We start from the raw sequence: 11,536 nt of genomic DNA on the forward strand, positions 1-11,536 counted from the left end.
AGAGCTGGCACACACAGCAGCTGCATGTAGCAATCACAGACTCTAGTCTGTAACCAGCATTATTGTTTTGTTTCAATGCAATGTTTGCTTTATCAAAGTCCAGGATGATTAAAGGAGACTGGCTCTGTCAAGAAGCAGCAACAAATAATCTGACACCGCACACCCATTGCTAGTAGACTATTACTAGAGTCAATCCAGTGGTGATCACTTTATTTCTAAGTCCCTCACAATAAAGGCCCTCTTTTGATATGCTGTTTGAGTGCTTTTGAGTTTGAAAGAACCATATCCAGTTATTTCCTGTTTTCAGATGCAGCGTAACGCAGCTCAGCAGGATAGAAATTAAACTTAAACCACAGCTTTAGATGCAAGCTGCAGGTACTGAGAAGTCTGTACTCTGATAAAAGTATCAGAGTGCTCATACGTGAGCCGAGTATCACATCACAGTCTTGTTTAAAGGGAAGAAGGAAGGTTGTAGCAAGTGAGCATTTTGTCATGCTGCAATAAAATAACACCTTTCAATGCAAAACCAAGTATATCAACAGTTACATTAATGGTGCAGCTGGTGTTGTATGCTCGGATGCAAAGACAAAGCATGTCCATCTCAAGCCTAATGATAAACATTAATATCAGTCATGATGGGCTAAATGGTGTCAAATCTGAACACCAGAGTAATGCAGCTTAAAAAGAGCATAAAAGTGCCTCAGACAGCCTTAAACACCCCTCCTGCATCCTGACGACAGCCTTCCCCTCCTTTAACCAAACACACTCTCAGACAAATTAATAAAACAGAGGCAACAGTAATGAGGTTTCAGCCCTCACCGTGCTGATGTTGACATGAGTTAAAAGTTTTTTCGCTTGTTCTCGTTGCTCTGTGAGTGTGGTTCAATAGTTTCATTATTTCCACATGAGCGAGTAGCAGGTGGCCGGTCTGATCAATGCAAGAGCCGAGCCCAGAGACAGAGAAACCCTCGCTGACCGCGGTCCGGGGTCGACTTCACAATCAACCTGACACATCAAATATTCAGCAGCGGCTCGGTGACTCTCTGAAACCGCTCAGACAGGAGACAGAGAGGAGGGAAAGCCAGGGACATCATCGCACCGCCATGAGCTCAGTGTGTGGGGGTGGGTGTGTGTGTGTGTGTGTGTGTGTGTGTGTGTATGTGATTCACACTTAACATTGGCACTTATTCCCAACAGATTATAGCTCCACACATCAAATATTAAAGCTGCAGCGTGAATTATTGATCCCAATCAATGTTTGCAGATCAGAGCTCTCAGCTGGCAGAGGGGGAGCTAATGAACGGCGGCTAAATGGACAGCTGAGCTGCTCTGCAGAGACCCACACACACTCCCGCTGTAAGGAGGTGCTGCAGTATGAAACACACGATTAACCACATTATGATCGGCTCAAACTTTACATGAAGACAAGCACCAGATTTAAGTATCCACTGGCATAAAAGAACACAGGGAAATAAGGCCCACAAAACAGGAAACAACCATTGTTACTTGTAATATCTGTAAGATTGCAACTGTTTATTAATCCTTGAAGCTCCTGTGAAGATTTCTACAATTTATGCTTCCCTCCACTTCAAACGCCCACACTAATGTATAAGATACACTATATTGCCAAAAGTATTCGCTCACCTGCTTTGACTCGCATATGAACTTAAGTGACATCCCATTCTTAACCCATGGGGTTTAATATGACGTCGGTCCAGCTTTTGCAGCTATGACAGCTTCAACTCTTCTGGGAGGGCTTTCGACAAGGTTTAAGAGTGTGTTTGTGGGAATTTTTGACCATTCTTCCAGAAGAGCATTTGTGAGGTCACACACTGATGTTGGATGAGAAGGTCTGGCTCTCAGTCTCCGCTCTAATTCATCCCAAAGGTGTTCTGTCGGGTTGAGATCAGGACTCTGTGCAGGCCAGTCAAGTTCACCCACACCAAACTCTCTCATCCATGTCTTTATGGACCTTGCTTTGTGCACTGGGGCACAGTCATGTTGGAACAGGAAGGGGACATCCCCAAACTGTTCCCATAAAGTTGGGAGCATGAAATTTTCCAAAATCTCTTGGTATGCTGAAGCTTTCAGAGTTCCTCCACTGCTCTAGAGTACAGTAGCAGCCTGCTTTACACCACTGCATCCAACGCTTTGCATTGCACTTGGTGATGTATGGCTTGGATGCAGCTGCTCGGCCATGGAAACCCATTCCATGAAGCTTTCTATGCACTGTTCCGTTCTTGTAGCGATTGACTCTGCGGAAAGCTGGCGACCTCTGCACACTATGTGCCTCAGCATCTGCTGACCCCGCTCCATCATTTTACATAGCCTACCACTTTGTGGCTGAGTTGCTGTCATTCCCAATCACTTCCACTTTGTTATAATACTACTGTCAGTTGACTGTGGAAATATATTGATATTGATGAAATTTCTTCATTAAAAGAAGTACAAAGAACAGCAGTGAGTTGTATTCTTTTCAAAAACAACGAAAGTCATGTACTGACATGTCTACAGTCACCATGGTTCGCATTATTCCACGGTAGATGTGCACGTGCACCTCGGTCGTGGCTATGTCACGTGTTTTGTTGCTCGGATTGGCCCGTAAAGATGTGACAGACAGAATGTTCATCCAATCACACCCCGTGTTTTGTTCAAATCCTATTCCCATTTCCAAACATTAAGTATTCAAGGTGTGCCAGATGGCGTGTCAGGTTATGTACGTGGGTGGCCCTGGTTCAAACCTGGCCTGTGGCCCTTTACAGCATTTCTCTCCCCACTCTCTTCCCTGTTTCCAATCTATCCACTGTCCTCCACTATCTAATAAAGGCATGAAAAGGCCCAAAAAAAAAAAAAAAAAACACTTGTTTTTATTTCAACTGTTTCAATAAATCACCATAAATTGTTCATCTGTGCATTTATTTTCTTGCCTAAATCTGGTACTAAATCATGGTAGTGTGTTCTCTGCTCCTGCCAGACCTTGGGTCCCTTCTTTGTACAGCTGAGAGACAGGATAGCTACAAATGCATTGCATTTTGACAGATTTACCCACAGTGGAGAAATGTCACAGATTTTGAATGTCCGACAAAAACTACATAACATTTTCGTCTAGTTTTAGTCATCTTGACAAAAACTAAGTTTAGTTTTTGTCAGGTTTAGTCATCAAAGATCTTTTTTTGTTAGTTTTAGTCTAGTTTTTGTCATGGAAAAAAAGGCTGTCGACGACAAGTTTTAGTCGACAAAATTTGCACTGCATCCAGCCCTAGTACCACTAACTTTCAAGCCTTCCATTGACCTGTCCCAACTTTTTTGAGATGCATTTCTGCCATCAAATTCAAAATCAACTAATATTTTTCATGAAATGGTAGAATGTCTTAGCTTCGATAGCTGGGTTTCCATTACACTTGGAAATGTGTAAAATCGAAATAGCGCAATAAAAAACTGGTGATGGAAACACCTGAATTTTGAGGAAAAAAAACTAAAATATCACTATAAAGTTTTTACACTTTCATGAGGAGGTTTTTCAGACGTTTTGATATAGAAATATATCGCAAAAGTGCAATGGAAACACTTTTTCCACATTAACAAGTCACGGGACATGACGTACAGTGTCACATGACCAGTCACTCCAAGACAACATGGCGTGGTATGTGTAAACAGAAGAAAAGACGAGACTTTCCTTAACATCATACTTCTACCCTTATACGTGGCTTTTGCCATACATGCAGACTTTACCTCTGAACTATCATCCGTTGCCTTTGTCTTTTGTTCAAAATTATCAAGGCAACCACCGTAGATGTAACCAAAACCGTACCAACACGCAAAAGGTTTTGAGCGTCAAGCTTCCTTGCAGCGGATTCACGCGAAATGAGATTTCACGACAATTGCAAGGCCTATGCCCAAACTCCTTTTAATGGAAACGCATTCAAAGCACAATTGTACTTGATTGAAATTTAAGAAATATCGGTTTTATTTTGCGAAAAACTGTAATGGAAACCCAGCTAATGTCTGATAGGTTGTTTATGTTGTATTGTAAATAAAATATGGGTTCATGAAATTTGGCAATCATTGCATTCTGTTTTTATTTACATTTCACTCAGTGCCCCAACTTTTTTGGAATTGGGGTTGTATTTTCAGATTCAGCAGGAGCATGCATAGCCTTCAGAATCATCCAGGAGGAAAGACAGATCTAAAGCTGTTAACCTTATCTGGTTTCACATAGAAAACCCTGAAGATAAGACTCTTCACCTCTTTCTGTGTTTCATTTTGAATCCACTGTGCTGGAAAAACAGACACAACAACAAATACGTGTCCAAACACCTTTTTTTTTCTCCGTCTGTTTTTCCTGAAAACATTCACACAGCTATAACGCAGCAGTGTGTTTATCCTGAACACACACACTGACACACTCACAGGTAGAGCAGCTGTGAGCTCAACATCTGATTATGTTATTGACACCGGGCAGGAAACACAAGTGGAAGCGTGCCTCGTCTGAGTGTAAAATACACAGAGGACGAGGCAGCTCCATCACATTAAATGACATAACTAGTTTACATCACAGCTGCTTTACGGCGAGCTGGGAACCAAACGGACAGATTAGCACAGCCGGGCCTCGCTATCCATAAATGGCTTTGTTTATGTACTAGAATAGTTAATGCAGCGTGCTGCTTTGCCAGCCTGCGTTGTGTCTGAGTGTCTCTAAAGCCCTGGGGTCTGTGCTACAACTGATGATTAGCATTTACATAATGAGCTAAATGTTAGCTGCCGCCTTAAACAGCTACTCGTCAGCTGTAGGGGGCAAGCTGACCTCCACAGAAACCAACAGGAAGACTGTAGGACCACAGTCAGGTTTATAATGGCAAATAATCATTCTATTTTTAGAACACTATTTTAAAAGGTTAAATCTACTCATATTCTATTTTAATATTCTGTAAAATCCAATGAAAAGATTGAGCTGACCCTACTAGGAAGAATTATGTGTTTAAATCCTGGTTCTTATTCCTCTGTGGAGTACAGATCTACTAAAGAAAACATCTCTGAGGTGACAGGTGACATGTTTTTTGAGCATCAACACACGTCACATATGACAAATCCCTGCCCCAAATTCTAACTAGAAATAATCCACTGCCAAAAATAGTCAAAGACAAATGCTCAAATTTCTCCTGTGTTTGAAACGTGAGCTAAAAATGACAGCGGTCAGCTCCTCAGGGCAAACCGATGGGCTTCCTGCGAGCGTCAAATCAGGTCTGTGTGTCGAGACGTCACTTATCTATCTGCCTGGTTTGTTGCAAAACCAATGTCGACATCACTGACTTCAACTGATAAACAATGATAGCTGTGCAGATGTTTCTGGTTGACTGAGATCGCCTTGATTCACTCTAGTCATACTACATGTGATCAGGGGTGTAGGTAGGGATTTGGGGCCCCCAGAAAGAATATTACACCTTAAATGTTGCATCATTTTTGACAAAGATATATGTATTTTAGTGTATTTTTGAAGCAGAATTTCCCCATTATGAGCAATATTTTTACTATGGTTTGACTTAATTTACTTGCGCTATTTCGTAGCACTGGACTATACCATTTGGAATTTTTTAAGTGAGGAGCAGAGGCCCCCCAGTATTTAATTTGCTCTACTTGATACAAACTTCAGTCTGTTGACTGATTCATTGAGTCACTCCTGATTCAATAATGACACTAATTACTACGAAAAAAATAGTTAAAAACACTTTTCATTGCAGGCTCCTCAAGGGCCCCTCCCTACCGTGGGCCTGGGTAATCAGTACCTTTTGCCCCTGGTGCTATGCCCCTGCATGTCATATCACAGTGAGTTTGTATACAGTGCTTATAAAGGTGTTCATCTCCTTGGATGTTTTATCCTTTAATTTATTTTATAAATCAATCATGGTCAGAATAATGGGGGTTTAATGCCAAAAAAATACAGGAAAACTCTTTAATGTCAAAGAGAAACAGATTTCTACAAAGTCATGTCAATTAAATAAAAATATTTAATGTGAAATAAATGACTGCATAAGTATTCACCCCCTTCAAGTTAGTATTTAGTAGTCACCTTTGGCTGCAAACAGAGCACTGAGTCTGTGTGGATAGGTCTCAATCAGGCTCAAACATCTGGACACTGCAGTTTTACTCCATTCTTCTTTACAAAACTGCAAAGAGGTTGCACAGGGATCAGGCATGAACAGCCCTTTTAAATTCCAGCCACAAATTTTTTTTTGGATTGAAGTCTGGACTTTGACTTGGCCACTCTAGAACATTCTCCTTGTTGTCTTTAAACCTCTTCCGTGTAGATTTCTCTGTATGCCTCACGTCATTGTCTTGCGGGAAAACAAATCTTCTCCCTTCTCAGCTGCTGAAGCTTGTAACTCCTTCAGAGTAGTCAAAGGTGTCTTGGTGACCTCTCTCTAGTCTCCTTCTTGCCTGATCTCTCAGTTTGTGAGGACAGCCTGATCTAGGCAGATTTACACATGTCCAATATTCCTTTAACCTGATATGCCAGATGGATGTGTTTCACACATCCATCTGGGAAAGCTTCAATAGGAAACGTTAGAGAAAAGGCAGAGGCTTTGAAAAAAACTCGGAGTGTGATTAGGTGAATGTTCTGTCTGTCACATCTCTAGGGGCCAATCTGAGCAACAAAACAAGTGACGTAGCAGCTATCGAGCTGCGTGTGCACAGCTACTGAGGAATAATGCGAAACATGGCAGCTATAGATATGTAAGTACTCGAGTTTTGTCGTTTTTGAAAAGAAAACAGCTCACTGCTGTTTTTTGTTCTTCTTTAAACAAAGAAATGTTGTCAAGTTCTGATAAAACTGGCGCTTTAGTAGCATCCACGCTAATCTCTTCCTCCATAACTGCACCAGCTCTTGCTGCTGCTTCTTTACGTCACGACTCTGCTGCGCCTGAAAGTACTGCTCCTCGTAGCTGATTGGTCCTGTCACTTTCTAACCAGGCCCAAAAGGTTCAGATGGGAGCTTTGCAAGATGGATTCGCCAGTGCAAGGTTAATATTCCTAACAATTCTTGATGATGGATTTAACTGAACTCCGGGGGATGTTCAGTGCCTTGGAAATGTTTATGTCTCCATCCCCTGACTTACAGTTTTCAATAACCTTTTCTCTGAGTTGCTTGGAGTGTTTGCATGCTCTCCCCTGGTACCCTGGCTTCTTCCCACCACCAGAAAAATGCTCATTAGGTTCATTGGTAACTCTTAAATTTTCCTTAAGCCTGGTTTTGATGCAACTGATTGGAGACCAGTCCAGGGTCTACCCTGCCTCTCGCCCTAACTAATCTCTACTCACCAGTATTTGTTACCGTTTTGATTGAGAGCCCCCTGGTGGCAAAATTTGTATTCTCTAAATTTGCATGTTTCTATGTTTTAGCATTTTTAAACTTGTTAGTGGAAGACAGGCTGTGAGAGAGCTAACACTTCTTCTGTTATCAGAATAAAAGGCATGCCAAAAATAAAAGTTTGTTTCATTCATCACACAATGCAAGAGGGAGAACACGATCATAAATATTTACTGTACAGACATGAGGAAGGGTTTACATTTTCAGACCAAACCCCCCTGTCAGAAAGTGAAAAGTGCTCATCACCGAAAAGACGGACTGTTATTTCAAAACCTCCAAATGACAGTGAACATTTAACAGTTTGTCATGTCGAGAATCAGCTCCATCTGTGTCTCCATTCCTCCGCTCATCTAAACAAAGCACAAATCCTCCTACTCTCTCCCTTCAAACCGCATCTCCTTCCTCCACTTCCTCGTCTCCATCACAATCTGTCCTCTCCAAACACAGACAGCTTGCCTGAACGCCTGGAATACACATTCGGATCTGCTTGTCACTTTACATCTCCCTCGTCTTCCCTCCTCTTCCTCTATCCGTCTCACCCTCGTCCTCATAATCTCTCTATCTGTCCATCTCGCCCCCCTTCTCTATGTGAGGATGCCAGTCAGTAGAGACGTCCTGCTTTTTAATTCTTCCACCAAGAACATGAGGAGGAGGGGGGTCTAAATCTAAAGATCGGGGGCTCTGAATGTAAACAGTGGCACGCAGAACAGCTTAAGAGGGCTATAAATAGAGCCATAGACCAAGAGAGGGAGCAAGCAGGAGCGAGATAGAGTGAGAAAGCTTTGCTTACGGAATAAAAATTGCTCCCGACAGTCAGGGATTAGTGCTTCCCTGGAGGATTTTCACTCCAAAGCCCAATCTGGGGCGATTGGGAAAAGCACCAGCCTCAGTCATCTTAATTCAGTTAAACCCTGCCCAACACAGATAGACATCATGCTAGCATGTTTGCACGCAACATCACAGAAATATACGTTTGTACAGACATCCTCAGCCTGTCGAAGCAGCACGATGAAAACGAAGAAGGAGGATGTGGTTCCTCTGGCAGAGCTGGTGCAGATATAGCACTGGGTGTCTCGGTTGGTCATAACTGAAAGATACACACTCGAAAGCAACCATGCATGTACACACTCCGAAAACAAACACACACACACCTCTGTGAGCCTCATTACCGGCAGATTACTCAGCACCTGATCCTGTTAAGCTTGTTAAACAACACTGTTCTGCAGCACACTCAGAGTGAGGGGCTAAGAATAACTTCTGTTGCACCAAACAAAACAATGGAAAGAGCTGACATTCATTAAATACTGTATTTTTAAAGATGGACTCAGACACATTCAACCACTAGAGGGCAGAAAAACTCCTAACAAGCTGAGAGATACAGCAATGTTTGGAGGCTTACAAAGCTAATTCTATGATTTACACTACATGATATCAGTGCTGTAATGGCCTGAAGTGATATAGTTTATTTAGATTTCTGCAGATGATGATATAACCTCTTCAAGCTTTGCCCAGTTGACCCTTTGTTGACTCTCAGATTGGTCCGCTGACCCATAAATCAGAGAGATCAGTCTTATAGAAACTGCCTTAACTACCTTGAACTTTGAACCCGACCAAGTCTTTTCAGAGTGTCACACTGAAATCAGGACTTCAGTGTCGTTGTTTATCATGGTTAAAAGTTGTGCTTAGGGTGTCTGCAAGGGCAACTCACATGAGATACCCACATCTTTATATGGGAGTATCTTCATCTCATTTCTTAAACTTAAGGTTAAATGTCACATATTATATAAAACACACTTTTTCAGGCTTTTCTAGCAAAACTATGAAACTAGGTGTTCTCAGATTTTCCCCTCATGATGTCATGTGAGGAGTTAGCTCCGCCCCAAGGTTCGGTTAGCCATCCCCGCTTGGAAGAAAGTTCTGCCCTCCCCTCCTGATCTTCCTCTCCGAGGTTCAGGAGAGCCACATGCATTGAGCCACATCCATTTCCTGATAGGGGCGTGGTCAGAGGCGGAGTCAAACAGCTCATTACCATTTAAAGCCACAAACACAGAAGCAGCTCGTTCTGAGCAGGGCTGAAACAGGGTGTTTTTTAGACACGCAAGAATCCAATACTGAAGTATTTTTTCAGAAAAAACTTTACAGGCATGTTTTGGGGACCTCTTAACGTTGCAAAGCAGATGGATTTGCCTGTTTCTGTGTTTCTCACTGGCGAATCCATCTTGCAAAGCTCCAGTCTGAACTATTCAGGCCCGGTTAAAAAGTGACAGGACCATCAGCTTCAAGGGGCAGCACTTTCAAGTGTGGCAGAGTCATGACGTAAGCAAGCAGCAACAAGAGGCTGGTGCAATTGACCTATGGCTAAGTCCCGCCCTCAAATGTGATGAGCTAATCACAGTGCGTATACCACTCCAATACACTCAGACATCGGCTGCCTGGACGTCCATTGAAATGAATGGGAGAAAGTCAGTTTTCGTCCAGTTTTATGAGTTTTTTAATTTTTTTTTTTTAGATTTTAAGTTTAAAAATGGTCAAACGGTGCTCATGGGGTACATGCGACACGAACACAAGGTATCCTGAGAGGCTGGGTGATGGAGTGTATTTTTTACCCTTTCCTAAGCCACATCTAAACGGAGAAAAGTGTCTTCTCTGGATTCAAGTTTCGCAGTAGACCACAACATCAACTCAACGTGGATAAAATTTCTGTTCTAAGGTAAGCCAACATCGTATTTGAGGCAACGTATTGTCACTTTGCTGGAAAGAAATATAAAGTTATATTTAACATCTCTAACGTTAGCTAAAGTTAGCCTAACGTTAGCTCCTAGCTGTGTTGTTTGTTGTGTCATGTTGTTTGTTGGGAGTTCATTGGCATTTTTTGTTCTAGTTTTTGTACTTTGGGGATCGTACATCATTGTTAGCTGTTGTCCAAAGGGCTCTAATTAAACTAACATCAACCTCTGGAGCTTAGCTTCGTTAACTTATCTGTAATAGCTGAGATAACAAAGGTTGGGAAACGTTATGCTGAATGAGTCAATGTAAATATTGTAGCACCAAACTAATGGAGAGACACTTGGTAAAGATGGTAAAAAGGCCGTTAAATTTTTCTCATATTCTGCGTTAAAAACCTTAACTTCAGTGGCACTTTGATGCTGATCCTCTATCTTGTGGTCTGAGATTGTGATGGCAATGAGATGCGGTTCATCACATTGGCACTGGGACCTGTGAATTTGGGCTTGTAACTGAAGCTTTTTATCAACCTTCTCGACAATAAAATGATTAATAGATCCCTCCAATCTGTAGTTTAGACCCTTTTGGTGACTCCTAGATGATATGTGATCTTTCTGTCTCCAGAAATCATTAGTGGCCTCCTGTGAAATGTCTCCTACTGTGACACCTGCCATAGTGCCTGTCACTTAATGTTCATTGTTTGTCCGAGTGAGTGGAGGGGGCGTGGCTTAGCCATAGGTCAATTATGGCGGAAGACATCAGCGTGGATGCTGCTGAAGTGCCAGTTTTTAGAACTTGGCAAATTTACTCATTAAAAGAAGAACAAAGAACAGCAGTGAGTTGTTTTCTTTTAAAAAATGACAAAATTTGTGGGGAGCAGGTGGCCTAGTGGTTAAAGGCACTCCCCATGTACGCGGGCGGCCTGGGTTTGAATCCGACCTAAGGCCCTTTACCGCATGTCTCTCCCCCTCTCTTGACCCTATTTCCGACTCTATCCACTGTCCTTCCCTATCTAATAAAGGCACAAAAACGCCCAAAAATAAATCTAAAAAAAAAAAGACAAAAGTTGTGTACTGACATGTCTACAGTCGCCATGATTTGCGTTATGCAGTTCTCTATGGAATTTACTCCTTGGTAGCGGCTACGTCATGTCTTTTGTTGCTCAGATTTGCCCATAAAGAAGTGACGGACAGAACATTCATCCAATCACCCTCTGAGTTTTATTCAAAGGCTGAGCCCTTTCCCAAACACTGTCTTTGGTCTTTACCAGATGGATGTGCCAGGATCCATCTGAGGTGCCATGTTAGGGACTTCTGAGACCAATATAAACTTGTCTAAAAGGGGTAAAATATGTGACCTTTAAGGTAAGAATGAAAAATCCTTTTTTATATTTAGTCCTATAGAAGACCACAATGGCAATTTAACCCATAGTTCTCAAACTGGTAT

The sequence above is a fragment of the Cheilinus undulatus genome, linkage group 7 (genome assembly GCF_018320785.1).
Source record: "Cheilinus undulatus linkage group 7, ASM1832078v1, whole genome shotgun sequence".
NCBI lineage: Eukaryota > Metazoa > Chordata > Actinopteri > Labriformes > Labridae > Cheilinus > Cheilinus undulatus.